This window comes from Hemitrygon akajei, unplaced genomic scaffold, assembly GCF_048418815.1.
Source record: "Hemitrygon akajei unplaced genomic scaffold, sHemAka1.3 Scf000077, whole genome shotgun sequence".
NCBI classification, from domain to species: Eukaryota; Metazoa; Chordata; class Chondrichthyes; order Myliobatiformes; family Dasyatidae; genus Hemitrygon; species Hemitrygon akajei.
Window position 1 is genome coordinate 1,037,637 of NW_027331963.1, and position 12,406 is coordinate 1,050,042.

The window sequence follows — 12,406 nt, forward strand, 5'->3', positions numbered from 1 at the left end:
AGTGTTTTGACGGATGGTGTCTCAGGCCAGCACCAATTGGAACTTCCAATACTGGGAAACATGCATCCTGGCCATACCTGCAGGTGCCCAGCAGAAGAGAGGAATAACTGAGACTGATTGATTTTGGAGGATCACTTTTCTCTCCTGTGGAGTAGCCAGGAATTCATGACAGATAATCAATTTGGATACAGCACTTGAGGAGTTGGCCACAATACTGCAGGGGCCCTGACAGAAACACAGGCCCAAGTAACAGAAATATCCACTGAAATTATTGCAATCCAGCAAACAGTCATACAGAATCGTAGGGCTTTAGAGTTTATCCCAGCTGAGAAAGAGGGAAGCTGTGCTGTTATTGACACAGAATGCTGCACCTATATCCCTCATGAATCTACTAACATTACATCCCTCTCCGAGCACACTGCAAATGAGATTGACAGCATCAAGAAAGTGGGCAGGATTTACACGAGTTCTCCGAAGGATCGTAATGGTGATCTTCGAAGTCCTGTTTGGTAATATGTGGGGCATGATACTGCATTACGTCCTAATAGTTCTACATATCTTTGTTATAATTACTGTTGTACACTGTCTTTACCCACTGATAAGTCAATGCTGTCGTCAGTTGCTTTCTCTGTAAAAGGTTACTGCGTTGTTGATAATGTAATGATCAAAAGGAGGGAAGGATAAAGTCTGTAAAATGGTTAACACTTCGTTAAACATTTGCAGCCTGTTTTTCTGAAAGAAACTGCTGATGATCAACCGATGTGCTGAGCCATGTTTCTTCTTGTGGGTAGCTGGCTAGGGTTTCAAGATGCTTATCTCCTTGCGCATTCACATGCAGAGATAGGATAGCTTCAGTCTGTTCTGTGTGTGTAAACCATTATGACTATTTTGTAGTTTGTCTTTAGGGGCTCCAGCCTGTCATGTAGTAAATATGCATTCTTGGAACAGCTTGTATGAGAGCCAACCAGGGACAAGGCTATTCTGGATTTAGTGTTATGGAATGAAAAGGATATGATATGCGATCTTAAGTAAAGGAGCCATTAGGAGGTAGTGATCATAATATGATGTTTTTATCTGCAAATTGAGAAGGATAAGGGCAGCTCAGAGGTGTCAGTGTTGCAGTTGAATAAAGGAGACTATGAAGCCATAAGGGAGGAGCTGGCCAAAGTTAACTGGATGGATATCCTAGCAGAAAATACAGTGGAACAGCAATGGCAGGTATTCTTGGGAATAATGTACAAGGTGCAAAATCAGTTCATCCCCAGGAGAAGGAAGGATTCAAAGGGGGGAAAGGGGCCACAGTGGTTGACAAAGGAAGTCAGAGATTGCATAGCATTAAAAAAAAAAGTAAGTATGACAGACCTAAGGTGAGTTGGAGGAGGGATGATTGGGAATTTTTTAAGGAACAACAGAACTTAACTAAAAAGGCAATATGGGGAGAAAAAATGAGGTACGAACGCAAACTAGCCAGGAATATAAAGGAGGATAGCAAAAGCTTTTTTAGGTATGTGAAGAGAAAGAAGATAGTTAAAAACAATGTTGGGCCCTTGAAGAATGAATTGGGTGAAATTGATATGGTAAACAGAGAAATGGCAGAAGAATAAGTACTTTAGATCTGTCTTCACTGAGGAAGACACAAGCAATCTCCCAGATGTATGGATGGGCCAAGGACATAGGGTAACAGAGGAAATAAAACAGATTGACATTAGGAAGGAAATGGTGATGAGTAGACTGATGGGACTGAAGGCTGACAAATCCCCAGGTCCAGATGGTCTGCATCCTAGGGTACTAAAGGATGTGGCCCTGGAAATTGTGGATGCATTGGTAATCATTTTCCAATGTTCCTTAGATTCAGGATCAGTTCCTGAGGATTGGAGAATGGCTAATGTTATCCCACTTTTTAAGAAAGGAGGGAGGGAGAAAACAGAGAACTATCGACCTGTCAGCCTAACATCAGTAGTGGGGAGGATGCTAGAGTCCATTATTAAAGATGAAATTGTGGCATATCTAGATAGCAGTGATGGGATTGGGCTGAGCCAGCATGGATTTACCAAGGGTGAATCATGCTTGACTAATCTATTGGAGTTTTTCAAGGATGTAACCAGGGAGTTAGACAAGGGAGATCCAGTGGATGTAGTGTACCTCGATTTTCAGAAGGCATTTGATAAAGTCCCACATAGGAGATTGATGGGTAAAATCAAATCTCATGGCATTGGGGGGAAGACATTGACATGGATAGAAAACTGGTTGGCAGATAGAAAGCAAAGGGTTGCGGTGAATGGGTGTTTCTCGGAATGGCAGGTGGTGACTAGTGGGGTGCCACAGGGCTCGGTATTGGGACCACAGCTGTTTACGATTTACGTCAACGATTTAGATGAAGGCATTGAGAATAACATCAGCAAGTTTGCTGATGATACTAAGCTGGGTGGCAGTGTGACATGTGATGAGGATGTTAGGAGAATTCAGGGTGACTTGGATAGGCTGGGTGAGTGGGCAGATACTTGGCAGATGACGTTTAATGTGAATAAGTGTGAGATTATCCACTTTGGGAGTAAGAACAGGAAGGCAGATTATTATCGGAATGGTGTAGAGTTAGGTAAGGGAGAAATACAAAGAGATCTAGGAGTCCTTGTTCATCAGTCACTGAAGGTGAATGAGCAAGTGCAGCAGGCAGTGAAGAAGGCTAATGGAATGTTGGCCTTTATTACAAAGGGAATTGAGTACAAGAGCAAGGAAATCCTCTTGAATTTGTACAGGACCCTGGTGAGACCACACCTGGAGTATTGTGTACAGTTTTGGTCTCCAGGGTTAAGGACGGGTCATCCTGGCTGTAGAGGAAGTGCAGCGTAGATTCACAAGCTTAATTCCTGGGATGCCAGGACTGTCTTACGCAGAGCGGTTAGAGAGACTGGGTTTGTACACGCTGGAATTAAGGAGATTGAGAGGGGATCTGATTGCAACATATAAGATTATTAAGGGATTGGACAAGATGGAGGCAGAAAATATGTTCCAGATGCTGGGAGAGTCCAGTACCAGATGGCATGGTTTGAGAATAAGGGGTAGGTCATTTAGGACAGAGTTAAGGAAAAACTTCTTCTCCCAGAGAGCCGTGGGGGTCTGGAATCCACTGCCTCAGAAGGCAGTGGAGGCCAATTCTCCGGATGCTTTCAAGGAGGAGCTAGATAGGTATCTTATGGATAGGGGAATCAATGGATATGGGGACAAGGCGGGAACTGGGTATTGATAGTAGATGATCAGCCATGATCTCAAAATGGTGGTGCAGGCTCGAAGGGCCGAATGGTCTACTTCTGCACCTATTGTCTATTGGTGTTCAAGTTTATGTCTTTGAGAGGGCTCACCCCAGCATCCGGGTGCACCCATGTTAACACATTTCTGTCTTTCTGTCATACCTATGCCAAACAGGTAGAACTAGGGGCCTGCCGGGTTTGTGCTGAAATTCCACAGCATGGTAAAACTATGCTTCCAATGTCAGTAATCTTACTCAACCAGAGTGAGGAACTCTCAGCCTGGGCTTTCTCAAATACAATCCGGGGAAGTGAGATGAGGACCTGTGTTCCAGTCAGAGATGACTGTGGCTGTCAGTGTTTCGAGGAATGGTGTCTCAGGCCCCCACCAAACGGAACTTCCAATACTGGGAAGCATGCATCCTGGCCATACCTGCAGGTGCCCAGCAGAAGAGAGGAATAACTGAGACTGCTTGATTTTGGATGATTACTTTTCTCTCCTATGGAGTAGCCAGGAATTCATGACAGATAATCAATTTGGCTACAAGCACTTGAGGAGCTGGCCACAATACTGCAGGGGCCCCTGGCAGAAACACAGGCCCAAGTAACAGAAATATCCACTGAAATTATTGCAATCCAGCAAACAGTCATACAGAATCGTACGGCTTTAGAGTTTATCCCAGCTGAGAAAGAGGGAAGCTGTGCTATTATTGACACAGAATGCTGCACCTATATCCCTGATGAATCTACTAACATTACACCCCTCTCCGAGCACACTGCAAAGGAGATTGACAGCATCAAGAAAGTGGGCAGGATTTACACGGGTTCACCGAAGGGTCGAAATGGTGATCTTCAAAGGCCTGTCTGGTAATATGTGGGGCATGATACTGCATTATGTCCTAATAGTTCTACATATCTTTGTTATAATTACTGTTGTACACTGTCTTTACCCACTGATAAGTCAATGCTGTTGTCAGTTGCCTTCTCTGTAAAAAGTTACTGTGTTGTTGATAATGTAATGATCAAAAGGAGGGAATGATAAAATCTGTAAAATGGTTGACACTTCGTTAAACAATAGCAGCCTCTTTTTCTGAAAGAAACTGCTGATGATCAACTGATGTGCTGAGCCATGTTTCTTCTTGTGGGTAGCTAGCTAGGGTTTCAAGATGCTTATCTCCTTGCGCATTCACATGTAGAGATAGGACAGCTTCAGTCTGTTCTCTGTGTGTAAACCATTATGACTATTTAGTAGTTTGTCTTTAGGGGCTCCAGCCTGTCATGTAGTAAATATGCATTCTTGGAACAGCTTGTACGAGAGCCGACCAGGGACAAGGCTATTCTGGATTTAGTGCTATGTAATGAAAAGGATTTGTTAAGCGATCTTAAGTAAAGGAGCCATTAGGACGTAGTGATCATAATATGATAAGTTTCTATCTGCAATTTGAGAAGGATAAGGGCAGCTCAGAGATGTCAGTGTTGCAGTTGAACAAAGGAGACTATGGAGCCATAAGGGAGGAGCTGGCCAAAGTTAACTGGATGGATATCCTAGCAGAAAAGACAGTGGAACTGCAATGGCAGGTATTCTTGGGAATAATGTACAAGGTGCATAAGGATTCAGAAGGCTCGATTTTCAGAAGGCATTTGATAAAGTCCCACATAGGAGATTGATGGGTAAAATCAAAGCTCATGGCATTGGGGGGAAGACATTGACATGGATAGAAAACTGGTTGGCAGATAGAAAGCAAAGGGTTGCGGTGAATGGGTGTTTCTCGGAATGGCAGGTGGTGACTAGTGGGGTGCCACAGGGCTCGGTATTGGGACCACAGCTGTTTACGATTTACGTCAACGATTTAGATGAAGGCATTGAGAATAACATCAGCAAGTTTGCTGATGATACTAAGCTGGGTGGCAGTGTGACATGTGATGAGGATGTTAGGAGAATTCAGGGTGACTTGGATAGGCTGGGTGTGTGGGCAGATACTTGGCAGATGACGTTTAATGTGAATAAGTGTGAGGTTATCCACTTTGGGAGTAAGAACAGGAAGGCAGATTATTATCAAAATGGTGTAGAGTTAGGTAAGGGAGAAATACAAAGAGATCTAGGAGTCCTTGTTCATCAGTCACTGAAGGTGAATGAGCAAGTGCAGCAGGCAGTGAAGAAGGCTAATGGAATGTTGGCCTTTATTACAAAGGGAATTGAGTTCAAGAGCAAGGAAATCCTCTTGCATTTGTACAGGGCCCTGGTGAGACCACACCTGGAGTATTGTGTACAATTTTGGTCTCCAGGGTTAAGGAAGGGACATCCTGGCTGTAGAGGAAGTGCAGCGTAGATTCACAAGGTTAATTCCTGGGATGTCAGGACTGTCTTACGCAGACAGGTTAGAGAGACTGGGTTTGTACACGCTGGAATTAAGGAGATTGAGAGGGGATCTGATTGCAACATATAAGATTATTAAGGGATTGGACAAGATGGAGGCAGAAAATATGTTCCAGATGCTGGGAGAGTCCAGTACCAGAGGGCATGGTTTGAGAATAAGGGGTAGGTCATTTAGGACAGAGTTAAGGAAAAACTTCTTCTCCCAGAGAGCTGTGGGGGTCTGGAATGCACTGCCTCAGAAGGCAGTGGAGGCCAATTCTCTGGATGATTTCAAGGAGGAGCTGGATAGGTATCTTATGGATAGGGTAATCAATGGATATGGGGACAAGGCAGGAACCGGGTATTGATAGTAGATGATCAGCCATCATCTCAAAATGGTGCTGCAGGCTCGAAGTGCCGAATGGTTTACTTCTGCACCTATTGTCTATTGTTTATATCTTTGGCTCACGCCTGTCTTGTGTGGGGGGTATATGGATGGAGATATCTGTGGTGTAATGGGAATTGTTAGTCAGTTAGTGGATTTGGTGGGTACAGTCACAGACTGTTCCCGTTTGAGCGACTAACTAAGTAAGCCCCGGGTGCTTGGATTAAAGAGTTTGTACCATACGGTCTCTGAGTGACTTTATCCGGATTCAACTTCCACAGAATGGGAGTGGTTTTAAAGGGCTGGGCTGCTCGAAGTTCATTACCAGACCTGGAGTGATTGCAACTGGGTCTGACAGAGACATAACTGGTACTAATGGGCACTTTCAGTCTCACTCCTACTATATCCCACCTTCCCTTATACAGGTATGTAATGTCTAAAGGACCAGTGTTTGAGTAAATGAGACTCACCAAACTTTCTCCTGACTGTATCAATGGAATCTCAGAGTCTCTTGAGTCAGAAGGCTTTCTCTCCAGTTAATGCTCTCAGTCCTCAGGCTGGTTCACTTGTTGCTGTTCCCTCGTCTTCAGCCTTGGTTTGCTTCTAGTTGGTGTTTTTCTTCAAATAAACCTCTCACCGCAGGTCTAACTTTAACCAGAGAGACAATGAAGCACAATAACAATAAAAAGGAGTACAAACATTTCTGGTTAATGTTACTAAGAACAAAACAATATGGGATAAGGAGGAGCCATCATGCAGTCAGGAACAGAATTAGGTGATTCGATTCATCTGGTCTGCCCCACCATTTAACCACAGCTGATTTTCATTCCAACACCATATTCCTGTCTTCCTCCTGTAACCCTGAGCTGTTCAGCAATCACCAATATGTTAATCTCTGTCATAAATATACCCAAATGGCAGCTTCAACCAACCTCTGTGGCAACAAATTCCACAGATCAAACATCTTCTGGCCAAATTTTTTCTTCACTCAGTTTTAAAGGGAAGCTTCTTTATTCCGAGACTGTGCTGTCAGATCACAGTCTAATGGAAATATGCTCTCCATGTCCACTGTATCCAGGCTTTTCAGCATTTGGTAGGTTTACTTAACCAAACATCCCCCACCACCCCCACCGTCCCTCTGAACTCCATTGAGCACAGGTCCAAAACAATCAAATGCTCCTCATACATAACGCCGAACATTCCTGAGATTATTCTTGTAAACCTTGTTCACAACAACTGTACTGAACACATTTCTAGGAATAACAAACTAATTGGCACCAGGGTAATTTGCAGGGAAAAGTTGTGGTTACTTTATTGTTCAACTGTCACAGAGTGAGCCATTTCCACTTCCACATTAAAAACGGTACATTTCAGGAAACATAAACCAATCCAGAGTGAATGTAATAAAAAGAAATTGGTATTACCAAACTGCTCAGCATGTAAGGAACAGCTGTGGGGAGAGGAACAATCTTTACAATTCAGGTTAATAACATTTTGTCAGAATGACATCAAACATTTTCAGTTTTTAGTGCAGATCTTCAGCAACTTGAGATTCTGCCCGATTTCCACCACTTTATCCAGATTTGACTTCCACAAAATGCGAGTGATTTTAAAGGGCTGGGCTGCTGGAAGCACATTACCAGACCTGGTGTGATTGCAACTGTGTCTGACAGAGGCATAAATGGTTCTTCTGGGCACATTCAGTCTCACCAACTATTTCCCACCTTCTATTGTACAGGTATGTAATGTATAAAGGACCAGTGTTTGAGTAAATGAGACTCACCAAACTTCCTCCTCACTGACTCACTGGGAACTCCAAGTCAGCTGATTCAGAGTTGTTCTCTCCAGTTGATGCTCTCAGTCCTCGGGCCAGTTCACTTGTTGCTATTCCCACATCTTTAGCCATGGTTTGCTTCCAGTTGGGGTTTTTCTTCCAATAAACCTCTCACCGCAGGTCTAACATTAACCAGAGAGATAATGAAGCACATTAACAATGAAAAGGAGAACCAAACATTTCTGCTTAATGTTACTAAGAACAAAACTCACTGAAATTTAAACGTTGAAGCCAAATATAATAATCTCAGTGAACAATCTTTTATTGTCCCTCACACATCACAAAACAATATGGGATAAGAAGGAGTCATTATTCTGTCATGGTAATACATAAGACACAGGAACAGGATTAGGTGATTTGATCCATCTGGGCTATAAACGTGCAGGAGCAATGTGTGGTTAAGTGCCATGCTCAAGGATACAACGCACTGCCTGGCCTGAGGCTCAAACTCATGACCTTCAGATTGCTTAACCACTTGGCCACATGCACATCACAGAAACCACTCTCCCCCCTAGACTTCCCAGTCCCTCGGTAAAGCAGGCAGTGAAATCAAAGATCCCCACAACCTGGGACGTTCTCCTTTCTCACCCACCCCAGTCCGGGAGAAGACACAACAGCCAGAAAGCTCAACTGCAAATGTGAGCAGCCTTAGGAAACGAGGCGAGTTGGGGGAAGTTAACGGGACTCAGTGACCAATGTCAGATCCCCCAACACAACATAGGGGAAGCATCCTGACCCACCCGGGGACTCTGAGCACACACCACATCATCTTGCATCGCTAAGTGAAGGGCAGGGCAGATCGACAGTAAACAGCCTCACGTGACCTGTTGGTGGGTCTCCCATTTCAACTCTGCGGAAATAGACTGCCTGGGCTCCAGGTTTGGATCGTTCAATGCAGATTAAGTGAAGTCTACACATTTTTGACCAGCCCAGATAATCAGAAAATAAATGAGTAATTGGTCCTCAGTTCGGGGCTCACGGCCAACATCAGATCTCCCAGCTTGGGATCGGTCTCAATACTCACCGATGGGAACGCGATATCTTCGGCCCACAGACAGTGATCCCGACCCCTGGCTCCCCCACCCAGGAGGTGAGGACCCTTCCCTCAATCCCACAGATGAGCGGAAAAGAAAACACCGCTCGGCCGGAGACAGTGAACATGCGCAAAGTGAGTGTCACATCATCCAGAGGGCAGGGCCTCAGAAACAGATGCACAGCTGTTGCCCATCTGCTGTTAAATGGGAGGGGCAAACGGGATCACGTGACCAGTCGTGTCTCCCACCCCAGGCAGAGTTTTCCAGCTACCCACCGTTCTGTGTAAAGAAACAAACTTGCTGCTTACATCTCTTCTCACCATAAATATATTAGACATTTCAACCCCCAGGAAAAATAGATTGTCTGTCCACTCAGAATCAGAATCAGGTTTATTATCACCGGTGTGTGTCATGAAATTTGAAAACTGTGCAGCAGCAGTTCAATGCAATACATATCATAGAAGGGAAAAAAACAAAATAAAATAATAAAAATAAACAACTAAATCATTTACAGTATATCTGAGACCCTTACTCTTTGTGATTTTGATAAATGACCTGGATGAGGAAGTGGAGGGATGGGTTAGCAAGTGTGCTGATGACACAAAGGTTGCGGGAGTTGTGGACAGTGTGGAGGGCTGTCAGAGGTTTCAGTGGGACATTGATAGGATGCAAAAATGGGCTGAAAAGTGGCAGATGGAGTTCAACCAAGATAAGTGTGAAGTGGTTCATTTTGTTAGGTCAAACATGATGGCAGAATATAACATTAATGGTAAGACTCTTGGCAGTGTGGAGGATCAGAGGGATCCTGCGGTCCCAGTCCATAGGACACTCAAAGTTGCTACGCAGGTTGATTCTGTGGTTAAGAAGGCCTATGGTGCATTGACCTTCAACAATCGTGGGATTGAATTTAGGAGCCGAGAGGTAATGTTGCAGCTATTTGTGATGCTGGTCACACCACACTGTGCTCAATTCTGGTTGCCTCACTACACGAAGCATGTGGAAACCATAGAAATGGTGCAGAGGATATTTACACAGATGTTGCCTGGATTGGGGAGCATGCCTTATTAGAATAGTTTGAATGAACTCGGCCTTTTCTACTTGGAGCAATGGAGGATGAGAGGTGACCTGATAGAGGTGTATAAGATGATGAGAGGCATTGATCGTGTGGATAGTCAGAGACTTTTTCCCAGGTCTGAAATGGTTATGAAAAGACAGCACAGGTTTAAGCTGCTGGGGAGTAGTTGCAGAGGAAATGTTACGGATAAGTTTTTTTACTCAGAGAGTGGTGAGTGTGTGCAATTGGCTACCAGCAATGGTGGTGGAGGTGGGTAGAATATGGTCTTTTGGATAGGTACCTGGAGACACTGGAGAAAAATAAAGAAATACTAGCTTAGAAAAATAGAGGGCTATGGGTAACCATAGTAATTCCTAAGGTAGGGACATGTTGGCACAACTTTGTGGGCCGAAGGTCTTGTATTGTGCTGTAGGTTTTCTATGTTTCTGTGAATAAATTAAAAATCGTGCAACAAACAGAAATACTATATATTTTAAATGTGAGGTAGTGTTCAAGGGTTCAATATCCATTTAGCAATCGGATGGCAGAGGGGAAGAAACTGTTCCTGAATCCACTGAGTGTGAGCCTTCAGACTTCTGTACCTCCTTACCTGCTGGTAACACTGAGAAAACCACATGCCCTGGGTGCTGGAGGTCCTTGCTAATGGACGCTGCCTTTCTGAGACATGGCTTCTAATCCTCTGGTAATCTTATAAACGTCTATCCAGTCTCACCCCAGCTGGCACGACTCCAGAGAAAACAACACAATTTTGTCCAACCTCCCGATAAAGCTCAGGTCCTCTAATCCAGGCAATATCCTGGTAAACCTTTTCTGCGCCCACTCCAAAGCCCCGACATCCTTCCGAGAATGGGGGCGACCAGAACTGTATGAAACACTCCAGATGTGGTCTAACGAGTTTTATAAAGCTGCAACACAACTTCATGACTTTTGAACTCAGTGCTTCAACTGATAAAGACAACCATGTCATTTGCCTTCTTAACCACCCGATCAATCTGTGCAGTCTCTTTCAGGGAGCGATGAACTTGGGGTCTAAGATCCCTCTGATCATCACTGTTCAGGGTTTTGCATTTAACAGTGTACTGTCTCATACATTCGACCTACCGAGCTGCCAAGATGATCATCACTAATCAAATCACACTGAGATTTCTCAGGTCCTGTTGAATTTATTGCCAAGTGCACAAGTACGGGAAGGTACAGGTACAGAGAAAAACTGACTTGTGGCAGCATCACAGGCAAGTACATTCAGATGAACACACAGAACAGCAATTATACAATTCTCTGTCAGTAACAGTATAGAAACGTGTTTTACGTCATCCTGCTAATAGGACCAGAACAACAGGGGCTGAGCGGCGGCTCATCTCAGACGGTTCTGTGTGAAGGTCTCACAACCCGGACCGACCCCGGCAGATTCTGTGAAGGAAGCGAGGCGAAGCCTCCCCCACCCCCACCTTTTATTCTCCAGTCCTGCCGAAGTGTTTCGGCCGGTAATGGCGACTGTATTCTTCCCCTAGATGCTGCCCGGCCTGCTGAGTTCCTCCAGCATTTTGTGCGCGTTGCTCGCATTTCCAGCAACTGCAGATTTTCTCTTGTTTGAGTTCGGGAAAGTTAACTCACCACTCAACGTCAGACCTCCCCGCTCGGGACCGGCTTCAATACTCACCGAAGGGAAATCGTTGGTGTTGCCCCGCAGAGAATAATCCGTCTCCGGCTCCCCGTCCAAGGGGGCGAGGACCCCCTCCCGATCCCGATCCCGATCCCGAACCCTGACCCACTTCCACAAAGAACGAAAAAAACACTGCCTGGCTTGGGCCTGTGAGCATGCGCAATGTGCTTCTTATTGCGTCACATGTGGTGGGCGGGGCCACGGAAACAAACCCGCAAATGCTGCCGATCTGCGGTAAAACATGATCACGTTTCGCTGGAGGGTCTCCCATGTGACTGGTGACTGTTCCTCGCCCTTCACATACTGCCCTACCCACCGCCGCATTTCCCACATTATTTCATTATTTCCCTATATCATTTCCATACGTATTTAGATTTTCCCTCGATATCTTCCCCGATCACTTTCCGTCCAGCCCCAGGGCACAGAGTTATAGTTTTGATTCACTTTCCATCCCGACACACAATTCAGACCCACACAGAAAATGAGCAGGTTTCTTTTAAATCCGTCAACACACACAAAATGCTGGTGGAACGCAGCAGGTCAGGCAGCATCTATAGGGAGAAGCATTGTCGACGCTTCGGGCCGAGACCCTTCGTCAGTCCTGAAACGTTCCGAAACGTGGACAGCGCTTCTCCCTGTAGATGCTGCCTAACCTGCTGCGTTCCACCAGCATTTTGTGTGTGTTGCTTGAATTTCCAGCATCTGCAAATTTCCTCGTGCTTGTCATTTAAATCAGTCTATGTTTATAAACACTCATTTCTATTCACATTCCTCCGGCCTCACTGGACAGGAACACTGAAGCATTAAGTGAGAA

At 44.9% G+C, this 12,406-nt stretch overlaps 1 protein-coding gene across 1 annotated transcript in view; it reads right to left on the reverse strand.

Moving 5' to 3' along the window:
* Positions 1-11,727, reverse strand: part of LOC140722413 (uncharacterized) — a 104,407-nt gene extending 92,680 nt beyond the window's left edge. Inside the window, exons 1-3 of the mRNA XM_073037163.1 lie at positions 11,590-11,727; positions 7,770-7,942; positions 6,457-6,634 (exon numbers count right to left, since the gene is read on the reverse strand). The gene's annotated coding sequence lies outside the window, so the exon portion shown is untranslated. The remainder of the gene's footprint in view (positions 1-6,456; positions 6,635-7,769; positions 7,943-11,589) is intronic.
* Positions 11,728-12,406: the final 679 nt, after the last annotated feature.